Raw genomic sequence first — 20,119 nt, 5'->3', positions numbered from 1 at the left:
CATTGTTAGCATCAGATGAGGTTTAAGACACGTCCAAATGCACATTAAGGGGCAGATCCACATACATACGCTGCGCCCGGCGCAGATGTAAGATACGCTACGCCGCTGTAACTTACTTGGCTTTGGTTTGAATCCTCAACGAATTTGCGCCTTAAGTTACGGCTGCGTAGTGTATCTCTCGCGGCGTAAGGGCGCAGAATTAAAATTGGGCGGGTAGGGGGCGTGTTTCATTTAAATGAAGCGCGTCCCCGCGCTGAACAAATTGCGCATGCGCCGTCCGTAAAAACTCCCAGGGTGCATTGCTCCAAATGACGTCGCAAGGACGTCATTGTTTTCAACGTGAAAGTAAATGGGGTCCAGCCCCATTCACTTACGCAAACAACGTAAAATTTTCAAAATAAGACGCGGAACGACGGCCATACTTAACATTGAGTACGCCACCATATAGCAGCTTTAACTATACGCCGGAAAAAGCCGAACGCAAACGACGTAAAAAAATGCGACGTCCGGTCGTATGTTCGTGGATCGTCGGAAATAGCTAATTTGCATACTCAATGCGGATTACGACGGGAACACCACCTAGCGGAAGTCGAAAAATTGCATCTAAGACCCGACGGCGTACGAAGACGTACGCCTGTCGGATCTAACACAGATGCCGTCGTATCTTGTTTTGTGGATACCAAAAAAAAGATACGACGCGCAAAATTTGAAATTACGCGGCGTATCAAGAGATACGCGGGCGTAATTTCTTTGAGGATCTGCCCCTAAACCTCCAAGAAGATGGACATGTATCTTACCTCTTGTTAATTTCAGAAAGAGATTTACTCTTCTATGGACAGGCCAGCTAGCAGGTCTTTTTAAATAAAATCAGGGGAATAGGTGAAGGCCTAATCACACATAGAAAACTGCCATATTTCTTCTATGGTAAAATATATAAATAGACGTGTAAATTACCCTGTAAAATAAAGATAAAATTTGATGGGCAGCAATAGCAGAGAGCAGCATTTCCCTTATTACGTCCCTAATTATGTACATTAGTTTATAGGCTGAACTGGGGAATTGGCTGTGATTTCAATCAACAAATCAATGTGATCATATAGAGCTCCCTGGAAACAAACATATCTTTATAGCCATGCCAGGTACCCAGGTGCACAATCACTGATGACTAATGCATAGCTCATTTTAGGAAGTTGTGTCTACGCACGTATTACTAGCGTACGCCGCTGCTGCTCCTTGTCATTTTAACCCTGTGCTTCCTAGAAAACATATTACAGTCCACTGAGCCTATGTAACATTTGTTGTTCTCATTACTGGGTGTAGCCTCATTTTATACCTAGATTGTCTTTAATTTAAATTATGGATAAAGAAAAGATGACTGGGAATTGACACTAAAATATAAATATAACCAGTCTTTATTTTAAGGCTGCCTTTTTGTAAAATATTACTGCAGTGTAAGCAGTGGTTCAGAGTAAAATAGATGCATCTTGCTTTACTAAAGAAAATGAAAAATGATAGGGATAAATTGTAAAACGATGCTTACGTTACACTAGGGTATGCTTGCATTGCAGGCTGGCACGAGGATTAGTGATGAGCTCAGGTATGTTTGGATCCTGGTCCAAACCCACGTCCACCATAGGGTGACCGCATTTCCATACAGCCATTCAGGGACACCCCCCCCAGCGAGTGTAATTGTTCTTGCGATGTTGGGCTAACATACATGAAACAAATGCTGTTTATATCTAAGGCACTAAAGTTGTATATAAAACCCTGTACTTTATACCACAAAAGAAATACAAATGACACAAGGGATCTGGAGTAAAAACTGCACATACACTGACCTACCCGACTACTACACTGACCTACTGTACCTGATTCCTACACTGACCTACCGGACCACTACACTGACCTTCCTGATCCCTACACTGACCCAATTGATTGCTGCATTGAAATACCTGACCACTACACTAACCTGATTCCTACACTGACCTACCTGATCATTACACTGACCTACCCGATTCCTACCCCATCCATTGGGGGAGCATGTCAGATCCTCAGCTCTAAGGGACTAATGCTGGGACCTGTAGTCCTTCATTAGGAGGATGAGGCCAGTGGCAGACTGGCAGTGCTGGGGGCATGGGTTAAGTGGCAGTGCTTGGGAAGGGATGGGATCACTAACTCTCACTTGCTGTCACCTGTTAGTGTCCATTTGGGAGGGGAGAGTGGCTTGGTGAGGGTGGGAGGAGGGGTGGGAGAGAGAGAGAGAAGGGGTGAAAGAGAGAGAGAGAGAAGGGGTGGGAGAGAGAGAAGGGGTGGGAGAGAGAGAGAAGGGGTGGGAGAGAGAGAGAGAAGGGGGGGGGAGAGAGAGAGAAGGGGTGGGAGAGAGAGAGAGAAGGGGTGGGAGAGAGAGAGAAGGGGTGGGAGAGAGAGAGAGAGAAGGGTTGGGAGAGAGAGAGAGAAGGGGTGGGAGCGAGAGAGAGAAGGGGTGGGAGCGAGAGAGAGAGAAGGGGTGGGAGAGAGAGAGAGAGAGAAGGGGTGGGAGAGAGAGAGAGAAGGGGTGGGAGAGAGAGAGAGAAGGGGTGGGAGAGAGAAGGGGTGAGGTAGAGAGAGAGAAGGGGTGGGAGAGAGAGAGAGAGGGGGGTGGGGGAGAGAGAGAGAAGGGGTGAGGGAGAGAGAGAGAAGGGGTGATGGAGAGAGAGAGAAGGGGCGATGGAGAGAAAGAGAGAAGGGGTGAGAGAGAGCGAGAGAGAGAAGGGGTGGGAGAGAGAGAGAGAGAAGGGTGGGAGAGAGAGAGAGAAGGGGTGGGAGAGAGAGAAAGAAGGGGTGGGAGAGAGAGAGAAGGGGTGAGGTAGAGAGAGAAGGGGTGGGAGAGAGAGAGAAGGGGTGGGGGAGAGAGAGAGAAGGGGTGAGGGAGAGAGAGAGAAGGGGTGATGGAGAGAGAGAAGGGGTGAGAGAGAGAGAGAGAGAGAGAGAGAGAGAAGGGGTGAGAGAGAGAGAGAGAAGGGGTGAGAGAGAGAGAGACAGAGAGAAGGGGTGGGAGAGAGAGAGAGAAGGGGTGGGAGAGAGAGAGAAAAGGGGTGGGAGAGAGAGAGAAGGGGTGGGAGAGAGAGAGAGAGAGAGGTGAAGATAGCTGCCCAATATGTGACAGCGTGTCACCGACTGAGAGGGACATGAGAAACCTGAGGACTTTCACAGACTTATGTCCATTCCCCTTTATATTACCCCCTCCCCCTTTTCCTTGCTTTGGCAATGCTAACATGTATTTGGTCCTGCCAATAAAGCTTATTTGAATTGAATTGAATTGAATTGAATTGAAAATTGAGAGAGAGAGAAGGGGTGGGAGAGAGAGAGAGAGAAGGGGTGGGAGAGAGAGAGAGAAGGGGTGGGAGAGAGAAGGGGTGGGGGAGAGAGAGAAGGGGTGGGAGAGAGAGAGAAGGGGTGAGAGAGAAGGGGTGGGAGAGAGAGAGAAGGGGTGAGGGAGAGAGAGAAGGGGTGGGAGAGAGAGAGAAGGGGTGAGGGAGAGAGAGAGGGGGAGAGAGAAAGAGAAGGGGTGGGAGAGAGAGAGAGAGAAGGGGAGAGAGAGAGAGAAGGGGTGAGGGAGAGAGAGAAGGGGTGGGAGAGAGAGAGAGAGAAGGGGTGAGGGAGAGAGAGAAGGTGTGAGGGAGAGAGAGAAGGGGTGGGAGAGAGAGAGAGAGAAGGGGTGCGGGAGAGAGAGAGAGAGAGAGAAGGGGTGCGGGAGAGAGAGAAGGGGTGCGCGAGAGAGAGAGAAGGGGTGCGGGAAAGAGAGAGGGGGTGCGGGAGAGAGAGAGATAAGGGGTGCGGGAGAGAGAGAGAGAGAGAGAGAAGGGGTGAGGGAGAGAGAGAAGGGGTGGGAGAGAGAGAGAGAGAAGGGGTGAGGGAGAGAGAGAGAGAAGGGGAGAGAGAGAGAGAAGGGGTGAGGGAGAGAGAGAAGGGGTGGGAGAGAGAGAGAGAAGGGGTGGGAGAGAGAGAGAGAGAGAGAGAAGGGGTGGGAGAGAGAGAAAGAGAAGGGGTGAGAGAGAGAGAGAGAAGGGGTGGGAGAGAGAGAGAGAGAGAGAGAGAGAAGGGGTGGGAGAGAGAGAGAGAGAGAGAGAGAGAGAGAAGGGGTGGGAGAGAGAGAGAGAGAGAGAGAAGGGGTGGGAGAGAGAGAGAGAAGGGGTGGGAGGGAGAGAGAGAGAGAGAAGGGGTGGGAGAGAGAGAAGGGGTGGGAGAGAGAGAGAGAAGGGGTGGGAGAGAGAGAGAGAAGGGGTGGGAGAGAGAGGGGGTGGGAGAGAGAGGGGGGTGGATGAGAGAGAGAGGGATAGATGAGAGAGAGAGGGGTAGATGAGAGAGAGGGGGATGGAAGAGAGATAGGGGGGGGGGGGGTGGTGAGTGAAATTGACCCCCTAAGCTGGCCTGCAGTCCTTCCTGTACACCCTGTCCCAGCCCCTGTCTGTGGGTAGGTGTGTGTGATGCACCTACCTCCAGACCATCCTTGTCCTCTCTGTCAGCCTTGATGATAGGCACAGCTGGAGTAGACGTTGGGAGAAGGTGTGCAGGCTCTGGGAGGATGTCACTGCTGCTCAGGTCTTCTCTCACTCCCTCTCGCACTGTTCCTTCCAGTCAGCCTCCTGCTGCTCCCCGGGGCCACCACTCTCTGTTGTTCTCAGATGATGCTGCTGCTCTCCCTCTCACATCAGATGCTGTGATGCTCTCTGGTATGTCAGGGGGTAGCCTCGGAGCTCAGCTGCTTTGGGTCCCAGGAGGCAGACAGAGCAGAAGCGCGGAGGAGGAAGTGAAATCCTCCCGCGCTTTCAGTTCTGAACACAGAGGGGGTGCACTGCAGCCGTGATGTCACTGGTTGCTACACGCCAAGCGGCTGTAGCAACCAGTGAGCACAATGAAAGTCAGGTGGAGGTGGTTCTGCATGCCGCAGACAGCGCTACTGCGGCTCAGACTCTGCCGAATTCATCATGACTTTACCCAGTGCTTCATTCCGGGACATTGTATTGTCCCGGAATGAAGGCATCCGGGAACAGGGACACAGATGCCAATTAAGGGACAGTCCTGGGCAATCCGGGACACGTGGGCACCCTAGTCCACCAGGAAGCTGACTCCTCTACTAGGCCAAGCATCTAAGACCTGGCATGTTTTAAAGGATGTTTGCAACTTATTCAGTTGTGGTGCATCTATTACCTTAAAGCCTCGTACCAGGGCCAGACTGGGAATAAAAACCAGCCCTGGAAATAAATTCATACCAGCCCCATAGCATTATTATACCAGCCCAACATCATAACGTCATGCGTTTTGCCGGCGGTATAGCTGCGGTGCCCATTAATTTTAATAGGCAGGAGCGGTGGAGGCGTGTGAGGAGCGACTCTTTCAGGGTGCTTTGCAGGCGCTATCGTTAGCATTATAGCGCCTGCAAAGCGCCTCAGTGTGAAAGGGGTCGAACTCTGATATAAAGGGGGGCACTAGTGACCAGAGACCCCACTTATATCAGAGTCCACTACATTCCCCTTTACATCAGAGTGCCCCCTTGCACTCTATGGTTGAATTTCTGCAGACTATGATGTAAAGGGCAACTCTGGGAATGTGGGGAGAACTTACAATATTGTATTGACCCCCCCCCTCCCATACTGGCCTGGCGGTGCTGTGACTGACCTCCTCTCGGGTGCACCGTGCGGGGCTCAGTCAGTCGGCTCCAGCTTGGTGGCTCTGATTTTATCCCATAGTTTCCTCTCCACATTCCATACATATCTGACTTCTCCCATGACCCCCATCCTGGTGGCACTCCCACTCTCGACTCCTCTCCAGACCTGATATAAGACAAGAGATGGTCAGAGGCTGCGGATGGTACAGGGGAGGTCAGAGGCTGCGGATGGTACTAGGGAGGTCAGAGGCTGCGGATGGTACTAGGGAGGTCAGAGGCTGCGGATGGTACAGGGGAGGTCAGAGGCTGTGGATGGTACAGGGGAGGTCAGAGGCTGCGCAAGGTACAGGGGAGGTCAGAGGCTGCGGATGGTACAGGGGAGGTCAGAGGCTGCGGCGGGGGGGACAGGAGGTCAGAGGCTGCGGATGGTACAGGGGAGTCAGAGGCTGCAGATGGTACATGGGAGGTCAGAGGCTGCGGAGGGGGGGACAGGAGGTCAGAGGCTGCGGAGGGGGGGCAGGAGGTCAGAGGCTGCGGGGAGGGGACAGGTCAGAGGCTGCGGAGGGGGGGGGCAGGAGGTCAGAGGCTACGGAGGTCAGAGGCCGCAGGGGGGGCAGGAGGTCAGAGACTGCGGGGAGGGCACAGGTCAGAGGCTGCAGGGGGGGGCAGGAGGTCAGAGGCTGTGGAGGGGGGGACAGGAGTTCAGAGGCTGCGAGGGGGACGTAGGAAGAGGCACAGCACACACCAGACAAGACCTCACCGAGCGCACTACTGCTTACATTTTAAAAATTGCACCGCTCAGCGCCATCGTGTCACTGCGCATGCGCCCGCCTTTTCGAAAATTGCCGAGCGTGTACGGGCTTTCCCGAGCATGGCTAGCTTCGGAACTGCGCTGGCGCATGCGCAGTTGGATGTTGGCCAGCACGGCCACAGCCATATTTTTTTCAGTGTGACGAGCGCCGGCTTGTTGTAGTCAATGACGTCACTGCGTTTTTTCCATTCAAAAGAACGGCTTTGCAAGACAAGCTTGCCAGGAATCCCATCAGGAAAACCAACGTTTTTTTCCTGATGGGATTCCCAGCCGTGTGTACAAGGCCTTAGAGCCCATTCATGGTGCAATGCACATAAAAACATGCCTGCAGTCAATTGCACTTTTGTGCATTTTTTTTCTGCACGTTTACGTGTGTTTTTCTGCAAAAATAAATCTGCATATTTTTTTTTTTTAAAGGCATGTTTCCTCTTGCCTAATTGTTGTGAATGGGAGTGGGAGGTGCGTTGCATGACATTTTTGTGCATTTACGCACATTTCTGTGCGATATTATGCAGATGTGTTGCGTTAAACCAAACAGTCTTCTAGGTGACACATAGAAGACTATTGTTTTGTATGTATAATTGTACATAGTGTAATTGGGTCCTAAGGGACTTCTTTTGGATAGGGATATATGCTGGAAATCTCAGTGGGGCCAGCACTATGTGGATAGCATTCTTGGAAGAGTGAACTGTACCCTTGCTATGCCAGGCTGGGCTACCTATGGGGTCCATTAATGAGTGTAGCCTGTGTTTTTTTCATTCTGGTGATGATTCAGGGGGATATAATGCTAAAAGGACTACTAGTAGGGTTTCCACCTGTCCGGGATTCACCCAGACAGTCCGGGTTTTGAATCACGTGTCTGGGTTTCAGGTGGACTGAAACCCAGACACATTATTCAGACTGGGCTGTGGCTCCCCAAGTAACCAAGATAGTCACACACAAATCTGTTGCCATCCGGGAGCTGCGGGCGGCTGTCTGGGAGCAGGTTCGGCATCACTGGGGGGGGCAGGGTGATTATGTCAGCAAAAACAATTTGGCCACAGCCACATTTTCCTGCAGCACGCTATGCCCACCACATTCCTACTCTCCTTGGGGCACCCAACGTGTTCGGGTTTGGCTTGATAAAAAAGGTGGCAACCCTAACTACTTGGTCCCCCAAGAAAGAGTAACGAGTAACTGATCACTGTTTGTGTGGCCCACTACACTACAGCATCTGAATAGAAATTCTGAGCCCCACAGTGGCGATGGAAACAATTAGATTTTTGTACTCACTGTAAAAATCTCTTTGGACTCCACTATTTTAGTAGCTATTGCTATTGTTAATTTCTGCTACAACTGAGCAGGTTATTAACCGCTTAATGACTGCCGCATTTACATATACGTCGGCAAAATGGCACGGACAGGCAGAACGACGTGCCCGCTGCATTTCCGCGGGTCGGGGGTCCGATCGGGACCCCCCCCGGTACATGCGGCGGTCAGTAAGCCTCAGGGAGCGATCCGGGATGAGGGCGCGGCTATACGTTTCTAGCCGCCCCCTCGCGATCGCTCCCCGGAGCTGAAGAACGGGGAGAGCCGTATGTAAACACGGCTTCCCCGTGCTTCACTGTGGCGGCGCATCGATCGTGTGATCCCTTTTATAGGGAGATACGATCGATGACGTCAGACCTACAGCCACACCCCCCTACAGTTGTAAACACACACTAGGTGAAGCATAACTCCTTCAGCGCCCCCTGTGGTTAACTCCCAAACTGCAACTGTCATTTTCACAATAAACAATGCAATTTAAATGTATTTTTTGCTGTGAAAATGACAATGGTCCCAAAAATGTGTCAAAATTGTCCGAAGTGTCCGCCATAATGTCGCAGTCATGAAAAAAAATCGCTGATCGCCGCCATTAGTAGTAAAAAATAAATAATTAATAAAAATGCAATAAAACTAGCCCCTATTTTGTAAACGCTATAAATTTAGCGCAAACCAATCGATAAACGCTTATTGCGATTTTTTTTACCAAAAATAGGTAGAAGAATACGTATCGGCCTAAACTGAGGAAAAAAATTTTTTATATATGTTTTTGGGGGATATTTATTATAGCAAAAAGTAAAAAATATTGCATTTTTTTCAAAATTGTCGCTCTATTTTTGTTTATAGCGCAAAAAATAAAAACCGCAGAGGTGATCAAATGGCACCAAAAGAAATCTCTACTTGTGGAGAAAAAAGGACGTCAGTTTTGTTTGGGAGCCACGTCGCACGACCGCGCAATTGTCTGTTAAAGCGACGCAGTGCCGAATCGCAAAACCTGGCCTGGGCATTTAGCTGCCTAAAGGTCCGGGGCTTAAGTGGTTAAAATGGGGGATATTGTCCCCAGTGGCAGGTCTCCAGTTTTCTTGTGTCTAGTGTCCAATCCTCCTGCAGGTGGCAGTATAACCCATGGTATCTGAATAGCAATGCTGTGTCCCAATGGACAATAGACAAATAGGAACTATGGGCCAGATTCACAAAAGAGATACGACGGCGTATCTCCTGATACGCCGTCGTATCTCTGAGATACGATTGTCGTATCTATGCGCCTGATTCATAGAATCAGGTTACGCATAGATAGCCCTAAGATCCGACAGGTGTAACTGTGTTACACCGTCGGATCTTAGGCTGCAATTCTAGGCCGGCCGCTAGGTGGCGATTCCATTGCGGTCGGCGTAGAATATGTAAATGACTAGTTACGCGGATTCAAGAACGTCCGCTTTGCCCGTCGATCTAAATTTACGTAGTTTTCGTAGAGATGCGTCGCGTAAAACTAAGCATGCCCTCTAGGTGGTCTAACCAATGTTAAGTATGGCCGTCGTTCCCGTGTTGAATTTTTAAATTTCACGTCGTTTGCGTAAGTCGTCCGTGAATGGCGCTGGACGCCATTTACGTTAATGTCGAAACCAATGACGTCCTTGCGACGTCATTTAGCGCAATGCACGTCGGGAAATTTTAGGGACGGAGCATGCGCAGTACGTTCGGCGCGGGTACGCGCCTAATTTAAATGGTCCCCGCCCCATTTGAATTAGGCAGGCTTGCGCCGGGCGGATTTACGCTACGCCGCCGCAAGTTTACAGGTAAGTGCTTTGTGAATCAGGCACTTACGCTGTAAACTTGCGGCGGTGTAACGTAAATGGGATACGTTACGCCGCCGCAGCGTAACAGATTTCTATGTGATTCTACCCCACAGTTCTTATTTTTGGTATTTTTTTTAACATAAGGCTTAGGCCCGGTACACACGAGCAAACATGTACGATGAAAGCGGTCCGTCGGACCGTTTTCACCGTACATGCCTGCCAGAGGGCTTCTGTACGATGGTTGTACTAACCATCGTACAGAAGTCCGCGCGTAAACAATACGCGGGGCGTGTCCGCGTCGTCGCCGCGACGATGACGCGGCGATGACGCGGCGACGTGGGCGGGCCTGCCATTTAAAGGCTTCCACGCATGCGTCGAAGTCATTCGACGCATGCGAGGGACGGCGGGCGCTCGGACATGTACAGTAGGTCTGTACTGACGACCGTACATGTCCGAGCGGGCAGGATTCCAGCGGACGGTTTTAAAACACGTCCAGGAATATTTGTCTGCTGGGAAAAGGCCCGGGGGGCAAATGTTTGCTGGAATTCGGCCCGCTCGCGCCTACACACGACCGAACATGTATGCTGAAACTGGCCCGCGGACCAGTTTCAGCATACATGTTTGGTCGTGTGTACGGGGCCTTATGCCACATACACACCATCACTTTATGTGATGAAAAAAAACGACATTTTCTGTGAAGTAAAAAACGACGTTTTTGAAACTTCAATTTTCAAAGACGAAGTTGCCTACACACCATCGTTTTCTCACAATGTTCTAGCAAAGCGAGGTTACGTTCACCACGTTTTTCCATTGAAAGTAGCTTCTGGGCATGCGCGGGTGAAAAAACGTCGTTTTAAACGTTTTAAGACGTTTTTTGCTACACACGGTCAATTTCTGTGAAGTAAAAGTTGACGTTTTGAAAAACGACACATAAAATTGAAGCATGCTTCAATTTTTTTTGGTCGTTTTTTAGAAGACATAAAACAACGTTTTCCCCCACACACGGTCAATTAAAGTGACGTTTTTAAAAACGTCATTTTTTTTCATCACATAAAGTGATGGTGTGTACGCGGCATTACTGTCTTGATTGAGGTGTATGTTAAAAAAAAAACATTTAATCTCTCACACTTCATCACGTGTGCTGCAAATGTAATAGAAATGTAACAGCTGGGAAAGGCAGTACACCTATAAGAGGATTGTCTCACATGAACTTTTTTTCTCTTTTTCTGCATTGCTCTTCTGGCATTTCTGATAATGACAAAAATACTATTTAGATCTGTAAGGGGAAGCAGTTCTGTTTGTAATAGATGCCATTCATTATTTCTGTACACTGCAGAGTACAGAGTAGGCTCTTGACCTCCCTTGAAGCAGCTATGCAAATTCATGCTATATTCTTGCTTAATGGCTGAGACCAAAATTTACACCTTGCACTACCGGAATAAAAGGGAAGACCTCAGACATTGTAAAATGAGCTGTTTAAGCAAATGCTGAATTAAATAAATATAACAATGTCATTACATTAATTTCATAGTAAGCATTAACACAGTCGTGTGGCTACCTGCACTGGTTTGTAAGCTATGAACTATCCCTTATCCACAAGCTGCAAGTCCTTTTGAGACCATTTATACCAGCAACTTTTCTATAACAGTTTGAACCACCAATTCTATTCAAAACACTTTTAGTACTGCCATGTTACACAAGGCTGCCCTGTTAAATAAATGTAGCACTACCTCCAAAGGAGCCACTGGTTGAAATGGGCCCTCTGTTTTTAGCTTTAACCCACTGACAGCAGAATATAGACAAACAATGCTGCCATCAGTAAATTTATAAAAACAATAAAAAAAAAATGTTGTTGGGTCCTTCCCAATATCCATACCAGAGATGTATCTTGGCCTAGGCCGACAAGGCCTAGGCATAGGGCGGCACTTTGCGGGGGGCGGCGTTTCCCGGCCCCCCCCCGCACGACAAACCCCCCAAACGTCTTCCCAATTCAAAGGCAGCCACCCGCTGAGATTGCCGCGGAGCTGCAGCCTCCCGCGGCTAGCTGCTTTTCTGTGTGTCACCGTCAGGTCCATCACGCCGCATACTGTGGGGAGCGACTGCCAGTGCAGCCCCCATAGATCTGGTGCACAGTGTGCACATTGCTTAGCTGGTGGATGTTCCGCCTCCCAGCCTCCGCGCGGCATCGTAGCATCTGGCCGGGACGGGAGGAGGAGCGAGAGAGAGAGGGGAGAAGAACAATAGTGGACCGCGACGTGGAGGAAAATAAAGTTCAGCAGCAGCACTCAGATCATCATCTAATCTAACAGGTACAAAGCGATGAGCCTGGCAGTACACACCGGCCCCCCCTGCTTATTAGTTTTTTCTTATTGTGAATCCAGCAAGATGTCTGATGGCCAACCAAACCCCCCCCCCCCCCTTATTAACTTTTATTTTAAATGTGAATCCAGCAAGATGTCTGATGGCCAACCAAACCCCCCCCCCTTATTAACTTTTATTTTAAATGTGAATCCTGCATGATGTCTGATGTCTAACAACCCCCTCACCCCCCCCCCCCCTTATTAACCTTCCCCCGGCCCGTTTATTAAATGTGAATCCAGCATGATGTCTGATGTCTAACCAAGCCCCAATCCCCCCCCCCTTCCCCCGGCCCGTTTATTAAATGTGAATCCAGCATGATGTCTGATGTCTAACCACCAACTCCCCCCCGCCCCCGCTTATTAAGATTTTTTATTTTATTTTATTGTTTTATTGAACCAGTGATTCTCAGCTTGAGTATGAGTGTTCGAACCCCCCCCCCAACCCCTGCTTATTAACTTTTTTTTTTATTTAAAGCGGAGGTTCACCCTAAAAACATGTATATAACATTACATTCTGCATACTTCCAACATTTACAGTATGCTGTTTTTTTTTTTGCTGTACATACCGTATTATTGCTTATTTCCACCCGGCTTCCCGGGTACTCACTCCCGCGTTCCTATGCAGAGGCGCAGTGTCATGTGATTGACGTTCTTGAGAAAAACTTCCCCCCGGCAGATAAGGCGCGTCACGAGTTTCCGAAAGTAGCCGAACCGTGAGTCGGCTCTATACGGCGCCTGCGCACCGACTAGGAGCCGTGTAGAGCTGACTGCGCAGGCACCGTATAGAGCCGACTCGCAGTTCGGCTATTTTCAGAAACTCGTGACGCACCTTAACCGCCGGGGGGAAGTTTTTCTCAAGAACGTCAATCATCTGGGCGAAGTCCCACATGACACTGCGCCTCTGCATAGGAACGCCTACTCCCACGGGAGTGAGTACCTAGAAGTCGGGTGGAAAATAGCAATAATACGGTATGTACAGCAAAAAAAAAAAAGACAGGGCGGGTCTTAAATAGGAAGGGGTGTGTCCTTGACAAGAAGGGTGGGTCGTATTTAAATTTGGGGGTGCATGAGTTTAGTCAGGCCTAGGGCAGCACAAAACCTAAATACACCTCTGATCCATACCCCATGTTGTTGGGGACAAGGGTCTCTTCCCCACAACCCTGGGTGGTGGTTGTGGGGGTCTGCGGACGTGGGGCTTATCAGAATCTGGAAGCCTCCTTGGACAGATCCCTACACATTTACCAAAAAAGTGTCAAAAATAAATAAAAACAAAGCGACAGGTTTTGACAAGTCCTTTTAAAAAAAAAAAGACAAAAATAGTGTCCCCTAAAGTAAATCCAGGGTCCATAATGATGAACGCCTCCGCCGCCCAGAAAAAAAACAGATCCGCACACGTCGCTTGCCTTCCGGTGTCTGGCATGTCAGGTTCCCACCGATGATAAATAAACAAAGGGGCGTGGTCACCCGAAGACAAGTGACCTGTCGTCGGCACTGGAAACCGGAGCTGTCAGTTGGCGGGTGCCTAGCGACAGTAAATAAACAAAGGTGGGGCCACCACCAGCTGTTATCAGTGACCCCCTCCTCTTTGTTTATTTACCATAGGTGGGAACCTGACATGTCAGACGCTGGGAGGCAATCGGCATGTGCAGTCCTGTTTTTTTTTTCGTATCAGTGTTGGTAGAAAATATTATAGTCTGGTGCAAGACTATCATAGGATACGCTTGGAGTTGTTTTAATCATTTAAAGCGGGGGTTCACCCTTAGAGGGCACTTTTTCCCCTTAGCTTCCTGCTCGTTTTCTCTAGGGGAATCGGCTATTTGTATTAAAATATGTGCAGTACTTACCCGTTTTCGAGCTGCATCTTCTTCCGTCGCTTCCGGGTATGGGCTTCGGGAATGGGCGTTCCTTCTTGATTGACAGTCTTCCGAGAGGCTTCCGACGGTCGCATCCATCGCGTCACGATTTTCCGAAAGAAGCCGAACGTCGGTGCGCAGGCGCAGTATAGAGCCGCACCGACGTTCGGCTTCTTTCGGCTACGAGTGACGCGATGGATGCGACCGTCGGAAGCCTCTCGGAAGAATGTCAATCAAGAAGGAACGCCCGCTCCCGAAGACCCATACCCGGAAGCGACGGAAGAAGATGCAGCTCGAAAACGGGTAAGTACGGCTCATATTTTAATACAAATAGCCGATTCCCCTAGACCGAACGAGCAGGAATCTAGGGGAAGAAAAAAAATTTTTTTAGAAATGGGTGAACTCCCGCTTTAAGCTTTGCGTGCCGATCATCTTGGATGTGAGACATGGATCTCTGGAAAGTCATTGAATCTTGTGAGGGCCGCTTAAAGATACTGTACCTCAATGGTTGCCACGATCTTGCAAGTCTCCTGTCACCTCTGACACCCTGGGTTCAGACATTTTAGCAAAGAAATTTGGATGCTGACACAAAATAGTTCACAGTAAACCAAATAAGCTTTCCTTATCAGTAAAGCCTCGTACACACGATCGGTCCATCCGATGAGAACGGACCGATGGACCGTTTTCATCGGTTAACCGATGAAGCTGACTGATGGTCCGTCACGCCTACACACCATCGGTTAAAAAAACTATCGTGTCAGAACGCGATGACGTAAAACACAATGACGTGCTGAAAAAAATGAAGTTCAATGCTTCCAAGCATGCGTTGACTTGATTCTGAGCATGCATGGATTTTTAACCGATGGTCGTGCCTACTAACGATTGTTTTTTTTCCATCGGTTAGGAATCCATCGGTTAAATTTAAAGCAAGTTGGCTTTTTTTTAACCGATGGTTATAACCTATGGGGCCCACACACGATCGGTCCATCAGACCGTTGTCCTCTGGTTAACCTATCGTGTGTACGAGGCCTAAGAAAACTGTAGCAAATGTGATACAAAAATTTAACAAGGATGGAACCTGCACCCATCTCACAGAGATGTCCAGGTCGTCCACAGAAGTTAACACCTCAACAGGAGCGTCTTCTGATGAGAAGGGTTGAAGAAAACCGCCATGCAAGTTCACTGCAGTTAGCTAAAGAAGTAGAAAGCCAAACTAGGGTGATTGTTTACCGTGACACAATACGGCGTATACAGGTGATACTCGAAAAATTTGAATATTGTGCAAAAGTTCATTTATTTTACTACTGCAACTTGGTTAATAATATAACGGCTTGAACTATCTTGCGTTGCATGCAATGAGGTAGATTCAGAGAGATGTGCCTATCTTTAGGCGGGCGTAGCGTATCTCAGATACACTACGCCGCCGTAAGTTAGAGCGGCAGGTCCTGTATTCACAAAGAAGTTGCACTCTAACTTACGGCAGCGTAGTGTAACTGGACCGGCGTAAGCCCGCCTAATTCAAAATAGGCTGGTTGGGGGCGTGTTCTATGCTAAATACTCGTGACCCCACGTATTTGACGTTTCTAACGAACTGCGCATGCGCCGTCCGTGAAAGTATCCCAGTGCGCATGCTCAAAATTACGCCGCAAATAATCCATGCTATCGACGTGAACATAACTTACGCACAGCCCCATTCACAGACGACTTACGCAAACGACGTAAAACGTGAAAAATTTGACGCGGTTCCGACGTCCATACTTAACATTGGCTGCGCCATCTTTTTGGTGGTTTATCTTTACGCCGGAAAACGACTTACGTAAATGGCGTATCTTTACTGCGACGGGCGTGCGTACGTTCCTGAATAGGCGTATCTTGCTGATTTACATATTCTAGGCGTAAATCAGCGTACACGCCCCTAGCGGCCAGCGTAAATAGGCAGCTAACATACGACGGCGTAGGAGACTTACGCCGGTCGTATCTTAGCAACATTTAAGCGTATCTCAGTTTGAGCATACGCTTAAAGTTACGACGGCGCGGATTCGGACTTACGACGGCGTATCTACTGCATTTTTGAAAAAGAACAGTGTAAAAGTTGTGGGGACCCATAACAGTAAAATAATTTTCGTAGCGTGGGTTGTCAGCACCCAAGGCAAGACAAGTAATTTGCGCCCCTAAGGCCTCGTACACACGACCGAACATGTCTGCTGAAACTGGTCCGCAGACCAGTTTCAGCGGACAGATCCGACCGTGTGTACAGCCTAGCAGACAGGTTTCCAGCAGACAAAAGTTTTAAAGCATGCTTTAAAACTTGTCGGCTGGAAACCCGTCCGTCCGACATGTCCGCTGGTTAGTACACCTAACCAACGGACAGAAATCTCCCGCATGGATTCGACGCATGCGTGGAAGTATTTTACTTCCTGGTTTGCGGACGTGGCGGCGTCAACGTCACCGCCACGTCACGGCGCTGTCTGTCCGCGGGGATTTCGGTTTGATGGTGTGTACAACCATCAGACCAAAATCTCAGAGCGGACATGTTCGATGAAAGCGGTCCGCGGACCGTTTTCATCGGACATGTCCCCTCGTCTGTACGGGGCCTAACCCATGGACATTTAGTGCTCCCTGAGTCCCTTCCACTCCTACAGTATTAAAACCCCTTATGGTACATTTTAGGATGTACCACTCTTTCTCTTTGTTCTCCTTTCTTTCCCTTTTTTCCCCATCCCTCTCTAGCCATCTTTTACTACCTTTTACTTTGTTCCTCCCCCTCTTTTTCTCTCCCTTCCATGTATTTTCTATTTTTATTCCTTCTCTTACTCCTTGGTGGGGGGGTTAATAGGATCAGTGGCGATGCTGGGGGGAGTTCTGATCAGTCAACTTAGGTGCTCTTGATCAAGGTCATCTGCTGATCTGAGAACTGTAGTGGGGGCTTTACAGTGAGTGCTACAGTAAGTGTCTCCGGATTCACGGTGTCTCAGACTTTGTGGTGTCTCGCAGCAGCGACACCTATGACAAAATTAGGGGATAGGGTCTCCTCCAGCCCCTCGCACTTCACATTCCTCACATCAGCTGACCTCTAGTTTCAGCCCCCCAGCCATGAACTGAATGCGCGGCTGCAAACAGCTGAGTGGGCGGCTGCGGGCTCCAGAAACAGCCCAGGATTCGGTGACCCTTTGCAAATCATCATTTGACCCCCAAGGGGGTCCCGACCCCCAGATTGAGAACCACTGCACTACAGGTATGGGCAGGGCCGCTGATAGGGGGGGACCACCAGCCCTCCTGTACGGGGCCCGGGCGCACAGGGGGCCCGGACAGCAGGAGGATCGGTGGAGAAGAGAATGACAGCGTTACGAGGCATCATCTGAAGGGACTATTTTTCTGCTTCCCCCGGCTCCCAGGTGGCCTAAGATATATTCCCTTGGCCCCATCAGTTTATTTAGAGGGGCCCAGTAGTGTCACTATAGGGGTGGGGATTGCGGTGACACCAAGACTGCTGCTACACACCTGCAGAGTAGCAGCAGAACGGTGCGAGTGATGCTTCACTTCCCTGTCAGGCGGAGTGATCTCCACCCGACAGGAGCTTACTAGTCCCGGCTGGTCTGACGTCATCATTCAGAGGCTGGGGAGCGCGGGATTGAAGAAAAGATGCTGGCAAGAGTCAGGACCTGTAGCCAGAGCTCAGTGTCTCAGTGTCTGCAAGTGAGTAATCACGTAGCTCATTTGCATAACAATGCCGTTTTTAACACCTCCGTCTTAGATGGACTGGTTAATGCTTTGGGGGAGGGGGGGTTAAATAATTTACAATGCAAATTGTAATATAGCACATGGAGCCTGGAGGGGGTTAATGTACTCACCTAAGTATTATTGACCTGTGGCAATTAACCCCTTTGTGTGCTGCATTAATGACAGTCATTGGCACCATCAGTGTTAATTAACCCCTTTTATGCTACAGCATGAAGGGGTTTATAAACATTGCCACTAATGCAGCACAAAGGGGTTAATTATTTATCACTGGTCAGAGAGTACATTAACCCCCTCCATGTGCCATATTACAATTACCAATCATTATCATTATGATCATCACACAGTACAGGTGCATTGAGCACCTGTATTGTGTGATTATCATGATAATAATGATTATATAGAATGACAGAAAAATTAATCTTTAGGCTTTATTCACACAGGGCATGCTGCAGACATGCGTCTAGCATGCAGAGCTGTCTTTTACTGGCTTGGGGATGTTTAAAGTGTTACATGCATCCCAATGCCGGCATCCCATTTATTTCTACTGAGACACACAGCCGCTATATCCCAATATGTCATGCGTGCGGGTCCCAGAATGCATGCAGGGTGCGTTCAGGGACCTGCACCAGCATGTCATATTGGGATAAAGTGGTTGTGTGTCTCAGTAGGAATAAATATGATACGGCATTGTGATCAGATGCATGTAACACTTTAAAACAGTGTCACTGTTGTAAACAAGGTTAGGAGACTGTATGATACGTTAAATATGTTAAATACAGTTCTGTAAGCAACACGTTATTTTCCGGGATTGCCCCTACCGAAACGAGACTCTGGATCCGCCCCTGGCACACACACCGCCCCCTATCCACATTTGTTGTTGCTGGGAGGTGAGCACTGAGCAGCCTTTGGAGGAGATGGGGGCGCTGTGTGTGTGTGTGTACAGTGCAATGCAATCTACAGTAAGAGCGATCCGGTCTCATGTACTATAAAGACCAGCACTCTTCTGACAGGAGGGGAGAACAAAACACAGCACACCTCTTCATGGCTGTGTTGGCAAATGTAATGGTGATTTGGGGAGGGCGATATGTGTCAGGAGGAAGAATGGGGGGATATGTGCTGGGAGGAGAGACTGGGGGGGGGGGCAGAGGGGTAATTTAGAAGGGGTTGTGCTAGGAGGGGGATTTTTGTTTGGAAATTTGTGCACGGGGGCCCCGTCAGGTAGGCTGTACGGGGCCCCGTGATTTCTATAAGCGGCCCTGGGTATGGGGATGTGCTGGGCTAAACATTTGTCTGTGTATTTTGGTTATAGTATCAGACACTGGTTTGGTATTATTGAATCTTAAAGGGCAGCAGCATTTTTTTTTTTATATTTGCAACCCAATTTTTTTTCTTCGCAATTTTCCCCTCACAATTTTTCTTGTATATTTGTACACGGCGGTATATAGCTTTGTGGTGCGGTGCAAGTGTGGTTTACACTGAAAAGAACAGTTGCAAGATGCAACCGTGACTTACATTTATAGGAACATTTCTTAGAAACCAAATCCCAATTATAAATAAAGCCTGCTGATGTACTTTGCTACAACCCTGTTCATCATCCAATTCATTTAAAGCTGAACTCTGGGATATTAAAATATTTTCCTAATACAAGAGGCATGTGTATTGTTTCTTAAAGTAGTTGTAAATAGTGTTGAGCAGAATATGCCATATTCGATTTCGCGATATATCTCGAATATATATTCGAATATTCGAGATATATTCGCTAAATTCGAATATTCGTGATATTTTATCGAAATTAAATGATTGCGATTTTTCGCTATTGCGAATGCGAAAATAATTGCGAATTTTTGATAACTGCGGTAGGAGCACTCTGATTGGCTCAGAATATTCTTGATATTTTTTCGAAATTTTGCAAAATGCGAATGCGATATTGATGGCGAAATTTCGACAACAGCGCTAGGAGCACTCTGATTGGCTCAGAATATTCGTGACATTTTACAATACAAAATAATTGCGAATATTCGGCAAATGCGGAAGGAGCACTCTGATTGGCTCAGAATATTCTTGATATTTTATCGAAATTTCGCAAAATGCGAATGCGATATTTATTGCGCAATTTCGACAAATGCTGGAGGAGCGCTCTGATTGGCTCAGAATATTCGTGATATTTTATCGAAATTTCGCAAAATGCGAATGCGATATTTATTGCGCAATTTCGACAAATGCTGTAGGAGCACTCTGATTGGCTCAGAATATTCGTTATATTTTATCGAAATTTCGCAATATTGCGAATGCGATGATTATTGCGGAATTTCCCCAAATGCTGTAGGAGCGCTCTGATTGGCTCATTCTGAAATCGAATATTCAAGATATTTTAGCGCAATTTCACAAAATGCGAAATTGTTTGCAGATATTTCGAAAACTGCTGTAGGAGCACTCTGAAATAGAATATTTGTGATATTTTAGCAAAAAAATATTGCGATTGCGATTTTTCGATCGCGCATGCGCAATCGCGCGAACAACACGCGCCCAACGCGCGACCATTTCCTGGACCCTTGCCAGTTTCCAACTTTATGATCGCATCGCAATCGCAGAGCAGAATGGTTGGAAGT

The sequence above is a fragment of the Rana temporaria genome, chromosome 1 (assembly GCF_905171775.1).
Source record: "Rana temporaria chromosome 1, aRanTem1.1, whole genome shotgun sequence".
In the NCBI taxonomy this organism is placed as follows: Eukaryota; Metazoa; Chordata; class Amphibia; order Anura; family Ranidae; genus Rana; species Rana temporaria.
The sequence above is the reverse complement of the archived record's forward strand: the minus strand, read 5'-3'. Positions refer to the sequence as shown.